General features: G+C 47.1%; 1 protein-coding gene across 4 annotated transcripts in view; it reads left to right on the plus strand.

Moving 5' to 3' along the window:
• Window positions 1-8736: 8736 nt before the first annotated feature.
• The window catches only part of ADGRB1 (adhesion G protein-coupled receptor B1), a 268497-nt gene continuing 262283 nt past the window's right edge, over window positions 8737-14950 (plus strand). For all 4 annotated transcript variants that reach the window (XM_074202856.1, XM_074202857.1, XM_074202858.1 and 1 more), the window contains exon 1: window positions 8737-8826. The gene's annotated coding sequence lies outside the window, so the exon portion shown is untranslated. The remainder of the gene's footprint in view (window positions 8827-14950) is intronic.

The raw sequence follows: 14950 nt of genomic DNA on the forward strand, positions 1-14950 counted from the left end.
TCAGAGAAATCTGAACTAGGAAATATGAACAGTTGGAGAAAGGATGACAATAATTGGGATGACAGAAAAAGAGAATTATGATTGTAGAAATACTCTGCTGAATGAACCAATGCATGGACGGTACTAATGGATATGGTGATAATGAGAGTGCACCTACGACCTAACAGGGATGCAAAATTATTGCAACAGATTGGAATGATAAATGAAGCTAACAAGCTAAAATTTATTGGAAAGAAATGTGATATCCTGTGCTAGAGTTTTTAAATATCAACTGCATAAGAATGAGGTGGGGGTGGCATGATTAGACAGTTCCATATGAAAAAGACCTGGGGGTTTTAGTGGACTGCAAGATCAGAATACATTAACAGTGGGAAGAAACTATGAAGTGATCTCCGGCTGTATTGCCTAAAGCATAGATTTAGGACAAGAGAAGCTAAAGTTTCTCTATTCTCTGCTATGGACCGACCCCATAGGGAGTATTTTGTTCAGTTGTGGGAGCCACATTTTAGGAAGGACATTGACAAATTGGAGTCGGAGGGGGGCTGTAAGGATGGTGAGGTAACTAAAAACCATTCTATTATTCTATGATCAATGAAGGAGTTGTGAATGTTTGAATGTTTCGCATAGAGAAGACTGGAGATGGGGAGGGAGTGTTTAATAGAGGAAGCTTGATTCCCCCCTCTTTAAGTATCTAAAGAGCTTTCATTGATGGAGGTGGGGGTGGTTATCCAGAATGCAAAATGGAGAATAGGTAGAAATTGCTGAGAGGCAGATTTTTCTCAATATAAGAAAACAAATCTTACAACAGTGAAGAGTGCTGCCTTGCTAGGTAGTGAGTATTCTGTCAGTGGAAGTCTTCCAGTGGAGGCTGAGTTTTCATTTATAGTAGGTGCATATTCAAGTACAATTTGGCAGAGTTGGCCACAGAAGTCCCTTCTAATTTTAGAATGCTGGTGATGGTGATGAATATGTTGACCCCTGCAGGGACCTAGCTCTGAATGAGAGGAAAGCAGAAACTCTCATGATTTGTTACATTAGATATTAGACAAATGAAATGGTGGACTTAACAACTTTTAAGGTCCAATGGGCTGGTTTTGGCCATCCTGCAAAAAATGATCTCAGAATTAGAATGGACTTCTAAAAGCTGACTATGTCAGGAATCAAGCATATCTTTCAGGACATGGCAAAGTAATAATATCTCAGGAGACAAAAACAAGAGATTTAGCACTCCCAACTATGTTACTTATTCACTGTGGGATCTTAGGCAAGTCCCATCTTATCTCTATAAACCTTCTCTAAGTTTCCTCTTAGTTCTAAATTCAATAATTAATTGTCTTATAAGATTGATATCTTTGCCCTTTTCTACTTAGTTCTGGGCTGTTCGTGTCTGAATTCCATGTCTAAAATGAGATGTGACAAACTGAGTCAGGGTCCAGGGGAGAGATAGAGTGGTGCTGAAAGCATTAAAGATTGGAATCTTGGAGGAAAGCCTGAAGGTATGAGAATTATTGAACTTTAGAGAAGGAGATTGTCAGAAGAGTCACTTAGGGAATGTCTTCAAGTCTGTGATTTGTGGCTCTAAGGTGGTGATAATGGGGTAGAAACTGAGCTGGATGAAAGACAAACAGGATAAGCATAACCTGCAGAGCCAGGAATTTCAGGTAAGTATCAAAAAGATTTTTTTTTTGCCTGAGAAGGCTATAAAATATGATGCAGACATTTGGATGAATCTTAAAGGAAAGAAGTACTTTCCCTTGGGTCTGAGGATGGTCGAGGAGGAACTGGTGAAGTGTGGTTGCTGGGACAGAGAAAACAGTGGTGAAGTGAAAAGAGCATAGTCAGAAAAGGTCTGAGTTCCACTATCTCAGAAGATTATTTTAGGGAGGGGAAAAATGTAAGTATGAAAACTGTACAGATAGGGAGATTATTAATTAAATGGTGATGGTCTGGACCAGAAGTAACTTAAAATCCCTTAGACTATAAATTCCTTGAAGGTGAAGATTATGCCATTTTTATAACTTTGTAAATATTTCTGGGGCTATAAATTCTTTTACTCTGAGCACAGGATATTGTATACAACAGATTCTAAATGTTTGTTGAATTACATTTTGTGTAGAGGAGAAATATAAAAACAGAGCAAAACTGATGATATAGCAAAATTGGAGAACTGGTTTCCAGTTGGGGCATTCCAGTCAAGTGGATTTTGACAACACATTTTCCCTTAATGTAGTTTCTTTATTAGTCAAATGAGGGAGTTGGACTAGATGACAAGTTCCTGCCAGCTCTGAATTTTTTGCAAAAAAGAAAAAGTTGTGGGGGGGTGGAGAACAAAAAGTCAGAATACTAAGGCAGGAGAAGAAAAAAGAAGAAAGTGAGAATAAAGAAAGGGGAGAAAGGAGACAACAGAATGAATTAAAGATCATAAACATGGGAAGAAGGAAAGGAAGGGGGAAAAGAATGAGAGAGTGAAATTATATAGCTTATAGCACTTAGAAAAACTAAGAGATTCTAGTGGACCAAATTATGAAGAAACCATCTTTCCCCCCTCTTTTCCATTCTTTTTCTCCATTCTCTCAATACTTCCTCCAACATAGACTAGCACAATAAATTCAAAATTTTACTTTCAAAATTGTTTTGCTTATCTATGTTTTCTTTTTTTTAACGGCCTCCTGTTTTTTTCCTTTATATTTTTCAAAAAATATATTTAATGGACCTTCTCTTTTTTCCTTCTCCTCTTCCTTCTTCTTCTTTTTCTTCTCCTCCTCCTCCTCCTCCCTTCTTCTTCTTCCTTCTTCTTTCTTCTTCCCAAAACAAATGTATACACAGGATCATTTTTTAAAGAACATATCCTTCATATTTTGACTCCATTAGCTCTCTATCAAAAATGGAGTAACATCATAGAGATTTAGTTGCTTATTGCCTTGATTAGAATGCTTAGATTTTTCGGTTATTTTTCTTTTCCATATTGTTGACATTATATACATTGTTATTGAATCTATTTATTTTACTCATTAATTCTCCCCCAAATTCTCTAAAGTTCTTTCCAATTTCATATTGTGCAATAATATTTTATTACAATAACATAGCATAATTTGTTCCCACTCCTCAACTGATGGGTAACCCCTTAGTATCAGATCATTTTTTTCTCTTTTTTATTCTTTTTTAATACTCTCATCTCCTTTTAGGATCAAGAATCTGTTTTGCTTAGAACTATCCCTTCCTTGGTATTATCCTCTTTATTTATTCCCCTTTCCTTTTTGACATTCCTCTGTTGTTTGTACATTTATACACCAAATTATGTGTGTGTTTGTTCACTCTTGTCCATTTCAGATAAAAGTAAGGTTCATCTGATGACCAGCCATTCCTCCCACCCATCCTTTCTTCCATGCATATTCTTCTCTCAATGCACCTCTAAATATATGGAAGAGTAAGTTCTATCCTCCCCCTTTTTCCCCTCTTAAAAACTTTAGAACAGAATCAATTAGACTCCAGATTCTCCATTAAGAAAATCAATTCAGTCAATACCCTTTGAAACATTAAGGTTTGGAAGAGACATTTGTTCTCTCCCTGTTAGAATGTTAGTACTGTTTCATTATACAGTCCCTTTTAATTGTTCGTATAAATTTATCTTTCTAGGTTTCGCTTGACTCTTATACTTGCATTTCAAAGTTCCTACTCAGCTCTGTTCTTTTCATAAGAAATGTTTGAAAGTCCCCTATTCCAATAAAGAGCCTCCTTCTCCTCCCCCATACTCAACATTTAAAAGTAAGTTATTTTTAATTGTAAGCCTATATTTTATTTTTTGGAATATTGTATTCCAAGCTCTCTTCTCATTTAAAGGAAAAATGAGCAGGTCTTATGTGATCTTGACAGTTTTTCAATGCTTGCAATATTTAGAATTCAGGTATTCCTGAGAGAGATAAGAAGGAAGTAGTATCTGGATGGGGGTCTCCAAGCGAGTCTCCATGACCCTTTGTGGGGTCTGTAAAATTAAAACAATAAAAATACTGGCATTTTAAAGTCTAATATGGTAAACATAAATAGATATAACCCAGATAAACTAAAACTCTTTGGGTGTTCTAAATAATTTTTTAAGTGTAAAGGGATTCTGAGACAAAAGAAGTTTGAAACACACTGATCTAGACTCCAGGTCAATTAATTTCAACAGAGAAGGAAACTGATGTTTGTAGAGAACATAAAACAGAAGTTTAGGTGGTTTGTCTAAGTTTACAAAGATAATATGTGGCAGAGATGATTTCAAAAGTTGACTCACAGATTTCAAATCAGTTCTCTTTCAACTTATTTTAGCTCACCTAGCACCCTTACTCTTTATCTTTGTAACAGCCTAATCTCCCTCCTTCCCCTTTTTTGCTCTTTCCTTTCCTGACTTCTTTCAACCCTAAAACACCAACTCTCCCTCTTTACTCTCTACCATTATCCAAAATAGTCTGCATTTGTGAGATGCCAGGTGAAGCATTGGATGGATGATATGAAGCCATGAATGGGTACTGTGTGTAAAAGATATGATTATTTGAACAAATATAAACCTCCACCTCTCACTGCTTTGCTTATTTCCTTATTAAATCTCTCTCTAGGTTCAAAGCTGTTAGGAATAGCTCACAGATTACTAAAATTGAAGAAATTGTCTTATCATTTTGCCCCCACTTAGTTTAAGCTAAAGAAATCATTCTTGCCTTTTGGGGTCTACTTGCCTTCTTCCAGTCCAGAACTATACATTTATAAATCCAGGTATTAATCATTGTAAAAGGTAATATTTTAATAAGATTTTTTAAAAATGTTGTAATGCAGATATATATTTATAGAAATAGGTTTAATTTATTCCCTTTCCCATCTCCACATCCTTCCAGTCAGAGGGAGAGCCAAAAATAGAGTTATTAGAAGGGCAAAGAAAAGCTCGATGGAACCCCATTTACCCTGTAAATTAATAAAGGAAAAGATGGGAAAGAAGCAAAACTGTAATAGGAAGCCAAGCACTTTGGACTTATCCGCAGTATCTACATAAATCATTCTATCTGTGCAATTGCATTCCCTTACCCCCTTTTCTGTGCGCTTCACCATACCACAAAGTTTCTACTCTGTTTGCTTTCTCTTCGCTCTGCTATCATTATGATGCCCAATCCTGCCTCCCCTTCAAACATGGCAGGAGGAAAAATGAGTAGAAAGCAGGCTCATACTACTCCTTCTTCCCTGTTTTTCTGGTTTGCTTCTCTGCTGTATATTGACACTGTCATTCTATTGAGTCTTCGCAGCAAAGGGGAGTGGAGATGGTTATCTGTACAAAAAGGAGGACCTACAATAATCTCTCACTCTGTGAGGCTAAATGGCTGTGAGTTGCTGGGTGTGAGAAATGGTAGTTGCTTCATCTCTTTCTCACACCCATCTGGGAACACATTATGATTCTGTTTCTTTTATTTTTTCTGATCTTAAGTTAAAGTATGGAAAAAAGGAAGTGTTTGAGTGACTATATGAGTTAAGAAACTCCATTGGAGTCATCAGAGATTCCACCAGCTTCTCGAATCCATGAAAAATTCCACCAGAGGGGTTGGAATGCCTGACAAGAGAGAGAGTGCCAGGCAGAACAATGTGGAAAGACAGCTGCTTGAGGATGGTGCAATTTCAGGGGCTATGACCTCATGTGAAAGAAAAGCAAAAAGAAAAGTAGCTAGGAACTTTAGAACACTCATTCTTGAAGTTCAGTGGGGGTACTACATAAAAGAACTTTATGAGCATTTCACAAATGAAGAAAAGGAACTCCATGCCCAGGGGGCCAGAAGGTACTCCTTTGAAACACAAGCACCCCTCCCCCCCAAAAAAATACTACAAGCACTCTAACTTTGAGCCCAATGACCTTGGGAACCCCAATTTCTAAGTATGAGTGAATTTTGGGAGAAGAGCCCAAAGTGAAGTTAAAGGAATATGTTTTTTTTTGTTTTGAGTGGGACAATGTGGTATCATGCACCAAATGCTAGACCTGGAGTCATGAAAGCATGAGTTCAAATTCCACCTGTACTGGACTAGCCATATGACCTCTCTGAATTCCAGATATTTTCTATTCAGTTATATATTTATTCTTGGGGAAAGAGTCCCCAAATGAAGAAATAATAGATCATCCACAATTGAGAAAGAAGTTATCTGATAAGGAAAGGAAAAATAAAGAGAAGAGGGGGAAGGTGCCAAGAACAGAGGGGGAAGAACAAAGGGAAGGGAGAAATGAAGCAATGATAAAGATAAGGAAGAGCCAAAGGAGTCTTCTGTCTTAGAAACTCTAGCCACTATATTTGGTCATGATTCTCTTTCCTTAGTATACCACATCCCATCCCTCCAGTCAGTTCTTCCCCCATTCCACCCATTTCCCTTGAAGGACCTGAAGATAAGCCTTGTAGAAACAATGGGAATGTGAAGCAATGGGGATAGTTTAGAGACTGATATTTCACACATACCGACAATTTGGGAGCATTCCATGATATCAATTAGCCTGTACCTGATTTCTTCCTAACCCTCTCTTCATCACCTACCTAACCCCAATCACCCTTCCATCTATCTATCAGCTACATACTTTTCTATTCATCTATCCATCCATCCATCCATCAATCCATCCATCCTATCCATTCTTCCATATTTTTTAAACGTACCCACAATTCATTTGTCCACTCATCCTTTCACCTTTCCACCTGTCCTTCTGTAAATGGAGATTCAGGGATATAGGGCCCAACACCTAGCACTGAACTTCAGATTCTACTTCTTCCATGGGGATTCCTTTTCAAATCTGTGCTTTTTTAAGTTAAATTGGAAATGATTTGAATCCCTCCCCCCCCCCCCCAGATTTAATGATCTAGTGGTTTCTGTCACCAATCTCTCCTTTACTTCTGGGTTACTCTAGTTCCCCAGCTCTCTAGGTTTAGATGAACAAAGAAACCCCTGTCTCTTTCTTTACAATGATGGGGTTAACATAAAGTTATGCTCAGTAAATTAAGAAAAGGTGCAACAGTAAAGGAAACTACAAGCATATATTCTCAGGTACAAAGAACATACATTTTTGTTCACTAATTCTCTTCTGGCCTTGTCTGCCTTGGCAACCAGTCTCCCCTCTTTTTAACCTTTCCCTGTGCCTCAGGGTCAGAGAGGCTCCAGAGCAAATGGGAGACAATGGTTGAGGGAGGTGCTAATGGGCCATCCCAGTGTCAGGAAAGTCGAAGAGTACTTCACTTAGAGGTTTCAATATACACCAAAACAGTACACAGACTTCTAGACCCCTGCTCCCTTCAAGTCCATTACAGAGGAAGGCGAGAATGCAGAGAACACATTCCTTTAAAACCATCCTTCTGTCCACTCAACCTTTCTTTCACCCACTCATTCTTCCACCCACCCATACCCCCTTAGCCACCTTTCCATCCACTCACATGCCCCCTGTATCTTTTCATCAATGCATGTTATTACTTCCTTTTTTCCCATCCATCTTTCTTTCCTTCCATCCATCTTCCTATTCAATCACTCACCTAGCCATCTTTCTAGCCACCCACTAATCCTGCCATAGCACACTGCTCTTTTCTTCCATCTACTAATCCTCTCTTTCTGTCTATCCTTCCTTCAGTCCTACCTCTCCTCACTCCCCTCCCTCTTTCCGGGATGCTCCTGGGAAGTGAGGGATCAAGCTGCTGTCTCCTGGCTGGATTGGATTGTACAGAAAGCTGCTTCTCACTCTCTCTCTCTCTCTCTCTCTCTCTCTCTCTCTCTCTCTCTCCATACACACACACACACACACACACACACACACACACACAGACACCACTCTACTCCGTGTGTGTGCGGGCATTTCATCCATGTCTGTCTTTATCCCTCCCTCCAGCTTTCACTCCTCCCCTTTCTCTCCTTTTTTCTTTCCCTCTTCCCCTCCCTTCCCTCTTGCCCATGTTTGCACACTCCTCCTCTCCCCGGCCCTGTCCTTCCCCTCCATCTCTTGCTTCTCTCTCCTCCTCTATTTCTCCCCTTCTTCTTCTTTCCCTCCTTCTTCCCTTCCCTTCCTCCCCCTTCCCTTTCCCCCTTTCCTCCCCTCCCCCTCTCCCCCTTCTAATGTGTGATCTGGAAGGTTTCTAAGCCCTGATGTAATCCTTCATGTAGCCTCTGGCTGGAGGTTCGGGATCTAGGCGCACTGAGCGAGATTCGGGAGGCAAAGAAGAAGGGGGAGAGGGGGGGAAAAAGCCCTCTCTCCTCCCCGCCCCGCCCCCCGGGCTCCCCTCCCCCTCAGGAAGGGGGGGGGGAGAAGATTGGAAGAGAAGGGGAGAGAGGCGGCGGCGGCGGCAGGAGAGAGGGAGCGGCGGCGGCGGCGGCGGCGGAGCGGGGACCTGCGGCGGCGGCGGCTCCGGGCTCGGGCTCCGGCTCTCCCGGGCGGGCGGGGTGGGCGCCGCGCTGCGCTGAGCCGGGCGCCCTCGGGCCGCCCGAGGCTGCGCTCGCCTCCTTGGATCTAAGCGGCGGCGGGCGTCCCGCGACGCGTGTGTGCGGGACTGCCAGTGCCTCCACGGCCCCGGGGGCTCCGGCTGCTGGGCTTTGGGGAGGGGGAGGGGGACCGAGGTCCGCGAGTGTGTGTGCATTGGCGTCCTCCGAGGCTTGGGATCCGAAGCCCGGGGACGTGGGGCTGACGGCCGCCCCATCCGGCTGCCCTCCGCGCCCCCGAAAGCGAGCCTCCCCGGACTCTGCCAGGGCTTCCCGGGTTCGGCTCCCACCTGCCCCGGCTGGCGGATGCTTCCTCTGGGGGGTTGGCAACTCGCCGGCCCGAGTCTTCAGGAACCCCGACCCCGCCGGGGAAAGGTAAGCTGTTGGTTTTCTCTGGGTAGGGACGGGGGAGAGCGGGCTCGGAAGAGGGGTGGGGGGCTGTGTAGGTATGGAAGAGACAAGCGGACTTTTTAACTTCCCACTTTGGGGCTTTAGAACGATCCCCCGAGGTTTGCGCTTTGAGCTCCCGAGTTTGTGCACCCCCTTTTATTCCCTCCCCCCCTTTCAAGCAAAACCCGCCGCCTCCTGGAGTGTTTCCTGGGTGAAGTTGGGTTTGGAGCGATTAGAATCCAGCCAGTCACCCTGCCCCTGAACCCCAGCCCAGCCCAGCCGGGAGCGAAGGCAGAGGCTCCCCAGACCTTCTCCGTACCCACCCCCCAGACCCAGAGCCAAACACAGAACATGCCCCCGGGTTATTTAACCTCCTTCCCCTCCCCCCAGCCTATTCAGACCCCATCCAGGTAAGATCATTCCCCCCAACAGGCACAACATATTGTCCAGATGTTCTTTCTGCCCCCCTCCCCGATTGCAGCCAGGATGCTTCACTGCTGTCTTCCTCTCGTCAGAGACGGAACATTCTCCCTAAATGTTGCTGTCCTTCCCCTACCCAGAACCCCTAACCAGGCACCCTAACAGAATGCACCCCCAGTCGAGGACTAAGCATAGTTCCCAGATGTTCTCCACCCCCAGTCAAGTGTAGAACACACTCCCCAGATGTTCATTCCCTTCCCAGGCAGGTACAGAGCATACTCCGCAGATGTCTTTCCCCCCCAACACACCCATCCCTTCATTCCTCCCCCGTTCTCTGTTTTCCACCTCCTCTCCTCGGCAGAGCGGATAAACAGCTCCAACTTTTGCCCAGCCCTCCGTTAGTGCCCAATCTGCCCTCCACAAGGCTGGGCCTGGGGTCTCCCGGGTCTGAGCGAGTGAGCTTTGGTTCTCCTTCCAGCACCCCCGCTTTTGCTCTCCCTGGCCTTCCTCCTCTCCCTGGCTCTGGCTCTCCGCTGACCTGCCTAGAGGAATGTGTAGCCAAGGAGAGGCGGGAGCCTTATGGGAGAAGAAACTCCGGAGGGGGGCGACAAGGGGCTGCTGGTGCTGGGGAGACCTAGAGAAGAGGGAGCTCAGGGCTGGAGAGCCCCCCCACCTTAACTCCCCCTCACTTGTCGCCGTCACACACACAGAGTCACATACAGTCACACACACACAGTGAGACACACACAGACACACACAGACACACACACACACACACACACACACACACACACACACACACACACAGAGTAGAAAGGGGGTGGCGCCCACAGCTGCGAGTCGCCCGCAGGGCAAGGAGGGAGGTCGCGGCGGACACTGCGGGGCTTGAGGCCCCAAGTCCTGAGGCCACTGGGGGCTTCTCGCACAGCTGGCTGACCCATCAGGCCCCTCCATTTCTCCTCCTGCAAAAAGGCAGGCCGAGCGGCGCATAACGCACCCTTGGAACCCACCGGCTCTTGATCATTGCGATGCCTCGAAGTTTCCCTGAACGTCCGAAGCCTGGGTTTGGAGGCGGCCCTGATTGGAGGAGGGGGCCATCAGTTTGTGCCCCCTCCCATCCCCCTGAGCCTCCCCGGAGGCTCCAAATCTGGAGTAGAGACTCTTCCACGAACTCCCGTGGAGGAGTTGGGAGGGGGTAGGTGTGCCCTTCCTTCCCTGCCCCCACTCTCCTTCAGAGTGGGGGTGGGAGTGGGAGGGGTGAAGTGGTGGAGAGCCGAGAAGAAGAGGTCCTTGTCCAATCCCCTGCCCCCACCCTGGACTGAGACATTTACTGTTCCACCCCCCCCCCCTTCATCACACACACACACACACACACACACACACACACACACACACACACACACACAGCTCCCCCTTGCCCGCGCCTCTGCTGTGGGTGGCAGAGCCATCCTTTCTCCGATGGTTGTGTGGGTTCTGCCAGGTCCTGGAGAAGGAAGAGGGCCGGCTGATTTAGAGCTAGAAAGAACGTTAGAGATTACCTAATCAATCTCATTCTACAGATGAGGAAACTGAGGCCCAGAAGGAGCAAGGGTATAAAAAGGGAGAAAGATGGAGGAGAAGGAGGAAAGAAAACTAAGGAGATAGAGCAGAAGGAAGAGGAGGAAAAGGAAAAGGGTGGATTGCGGGGGGCGAGCGGGGGTGGGGGTAAGGTCGTCTAATGCTTTTCTTCCTGGCAAGGGAAGGGATCTCTCCCGGCATGGCTAAGGCATGCTAAGGTTGGGGGTAGGGGGAGCTTGCAGAGGCCCCGCGGGTGCAGCTAGCAGGTAGCTGCCACATCCCGGAATCCCAAGTGGCTGGGCTCTTCCCAACCTGCTCTCCGGGAGAGAAGGGTGAGAACCCCCCCCCCCCCCAGGCGAGGGAGCTGCCCTCTCCCTCCCTCCAGTCTCTCTAGATTATCCCCAGCTCCGAGTGGGACTCCTGGGTCCCTGCCTGGTAGCTGTGAATATCAGAGCAAGGTCAGGGAAGCTGAAGGAGGGAGGAAGGGGCTCCGGGACGGGGTGGGGGGTGCAGAAGCCAGGCAAAGAGAGACTCCAAAGAGGCCCGCATTCGAGGGGACCACCCCCTCTTCAAGCATTCAGCAGCCCACACTACCCCGCCCCACCCCATCCTCATTCTACCTCCCTTTCTCAGCCTCCTTCTCTGGGACCTGTTGATTCTCCGTCCCGGGGGCGGTGGGGGCGGAGATAGGGCCCCGGAACCGGGAGTTGGTGGGGGGGGGAGAGTCCGGGGGCTGGAGATGGTTGAGAATGAGAGGGAGGGAGGAGGACCTGGGAGGAGGGCCGACTGGGGGCTGGGAGCAGCAGACTAGGGATGGTCCAAGGGCCAGGCTCGGCGGGTGGTCGGGGGCTGCGAGCCGGCACGAGCCCCAGGGGCACTGACGCTGGAGAGGTGCTTGCGCCCGGGGCCAAGATGCTGGAGCCGGCCTAGGCCGTGGGGCCGGGAGCCGTGCGCCGGGGCCAGAAGCTGAGAGCTGGGATCGGAGACTCTGAGGCAGGTCCGGGCCAGGGGCTGGGTGCTGCAGCCTGGGACCGGCCGGGGCCTGGGAAGGAGCCGCAGGAGTGAGGTGCGCGCGCCCCAGAGCCACTGGCCCTGGTGCGGGCCTGGGGGGGGGGGGAGCCGTAGAGATTGCTGCCTGTGCCCCAGAGCGGGGATGCAGCATCCCCCAGGTCGGCTGGCTGTGCCGCTGGGAGGCGGCTGAAACTCGGGGGAGGTGGCGCCGGGGGCCGGGGCCTGGGGGGGGGGGGGGGGGATAGGGAGAGCTTGGAGCTAGCTCTCCGCCTCGCGGTGCTGCGGGGACGTGCATCCGTCACATGGAAGCCTCCGGGGCTGGGGGAGAAAAGGAGGAGGAGGAGGGCGAAGAGGAGGTGGTGGTGGCGGAGAAAGGAGGAGGAGGAGGAGGAGGAGGAGTGCTTTTTTAGAGGATTACGGCAGCGGTCTCTGAATCATTGCGCCCTCCTCCGGAATTCCCGGCCTGGAGGGAGTAGACCTGGCCAAAGTCTGGGTTGACATCCCCCCCCCCCCCCCCATCCCCTTGCCTTTCCTGGAAATCTGACAGCTCCGAAGGACCAGGCAGGTGGAGCTCTGCGCCTAAGGACACGCCGGGTCCCGGGGGCAGAGGGGGATCCGGATTGGAACCTGCCTTTTTGGCTTGACTTCCCCAGGGCCAGGACTGCTGAAAGGCTAGCAGGGGAAAGGGGTCGGGGGCCGGGGAGGGGTGGGTAGCATCTCTGACTCTGCTTAGTCCAGTGGGAGCCAGCGACTCTCTTAGCACTGAATCTGGGACCTGGAGACTCTGGCTGGGGCTGGGGTCTCTCTCTCTCTCTCTCTCTCTCGCTCTCTCTCTCTCTCTCGCTCTCGCTCTCGCTCTCTCTCTCTCTCTCTCTCGCTCTCGCTCTCTCTCGCTCTTGTTTGCTTGGGCTGCGGTGGCCCAGCTTTCTCCAATTGCAGAGAGATGGCGCCAGCTCCCCGCGGATGGGCTCCCAGACCTCTGTGCTTCCCTGGCCTTCCCCTTTCGTGCCAGCTGAGTGTGTGAGTGTGCACCCACGCATTTGCACCTATATGGGAGCTCACAAATATGCATACCGTCGGGCATGTATATAAGGTGTGTGTCTCCATGCATTGACTGGTATATATTTGCCTAGGAAGGGGACTAGGTTTGCGGAATTACTCAGATTTTTCTGTCATCTCTTCTGTACGGATGTTCCCTCCCCAAAAATGCAGATAGCCACCCTTCTTTGCCTTTCCATCTCTTGACATTCTTGTTTATAATATCACACAAGTTCCCTCAGAGGGAAGTGGTGGGAGAGAGGGCACTGCTTGTTCTATGGGGGGCTTCTTTTTTTTTTTCTTTCTAATTTAAGGAAGACTGGGCCTTAGTCAATGTAGCAACCAATATCAGTTAAGAATCTACTCTGGTCTCTACCAGATGTGCCCTAAACTCTGGGGATACAGAGTTGTGATAAAACTCTGTCTTCCTGAAATGTACAATCTAATCAAGGAAGGAATATGATATCTATCTATCTATATCTATAATACCTATATAATATGCATATATATATATATATATATAAAATGTGTGTATAGATACATATGTGTATATGTGTGTGTGTGGGGGGTGAGCCTGTGTCTGTACCTCTGTGTTTATGTGACTGTATTGGATATGGGTTTCCTGGAATCCTAGAATGAGGGGAGACTTGATGGGCCATTTTTCCCCCTTTACTCTCTGCTACAGAGAAGGCCCATAGTGAAACTATTGGTTGCTGCTGTTGTTGTTCTGTCCTTTATTCTTGAAGAAGGCCATGATATCAGGGAGGCGATGCCATTGCATCCATATGAATTGAATTTGAGTCAGGGAGGGCTATGCTAAGTCACCAATCTCGCTTCCTCTTCTCAGACCATTTGAGGTCAGTGGCCAGCTATGGATCTGGGCAACTGCAGATGACCCTGAGGCAATCAGGCCAGTGACTTACCCAAGGTCACACAATGTTAAGTATCTGATCCTGGATTTGACCTCAGGCTCTCCTGACTCTAGGACTGGCGCTCTTTCTACTACACCACCTAGCTGACTCTATTTGAAACTATTTGTTTATATAATAATCTGCAAGTGGCCTGCACACTCTCCCTCACCTGCTCCCATTTATTTACTCCTTTTCTCCCTCTACTGAGATGATCATCCTCCCATCCCCTTTCCATTATTTTCCTCTGTATTCTGATGACACTCACTTTTGTTGTTCTCTTAGTTTTCTCCTTCCCTGTCCTGGTCATCCATTAATTCAACTCACCCTCTCCCTCTTTTACCTGTTATCTTCACCACACTCCTAACCATTTCTACCCATCCCTTATCTTCTCTTTTCATTGTTCCCCACTCTTCTAATATGTTCTTCTTTCATTCTTCCCTGTAGAAGATAGGATGAGGGAGAGGGGGAAAAAGGGAAGACTTTAGCAGAAAGAAGTGTTATTTAGTATTAAAGAACTGAGTAGAGGATGGGTAGCGTTTATTACTATTCACAATTAAAATTGCAGAGATACTTGCTGAATCTATGGGAGAGTTTTCACTTTGGGAGGTTCTGGAGCCAAGTTTACATTTCTGGTCCCCAGAGAAAGTCTCCTGAGACCTACTATGCTCGACCTAGCCCGGGGGCTACAGAAAGTCTCTCATCTTATGTCCTACAGGAATACTCCCTGACCCTAAGGCCCCAAGCACAGCAGAAACACCAACTTGGGATGGTTTCTGTAATATATTCAATTACATAAAGACTTTTTTTGCACTCTTAGTTATATTTTAAAAATAGCCAATGGCATGCATACTCATAATAAACAATATCCATTCACAGCAAGAATTCTGGAATTGGTGCCTGGAAACCTGGGCTCAATTACTGCTTCTGATATTTATCATTTTTGTGATCTTACTTACTATTGTCACTTAACCTCTTCTTGCCCCCAGTTTACTTATCTGTTAAATGGGGGCTTTGTGGTCCCTTCTAACTATTGAGGTCACTTCTAGCTCTGAATCTTTGAAATACAAATATTTCAACAGAAAACCCTATCACAAAGGTATATACCATATAAATTATAATTATCTACATACATATGCAAACATAATATACATTAACATATTTGCACAAATATC

The sequence above is a fragment of the Macrotis lagotis genome, chromosome X (genome assembly GCF_037893015.1).
Source record: "Macrotis lagotis isolate mMagLag1 chromosome X, bilby.v1.9.chrom.fasta, whole genome shotgun sequence".
NCBI classification, from domain to species: Eukaryota; Metazoa; Chordata; class Mammalia; order Peramelemorphia; family Peramelidae; genus Macrotis; species Macrotis lagotis.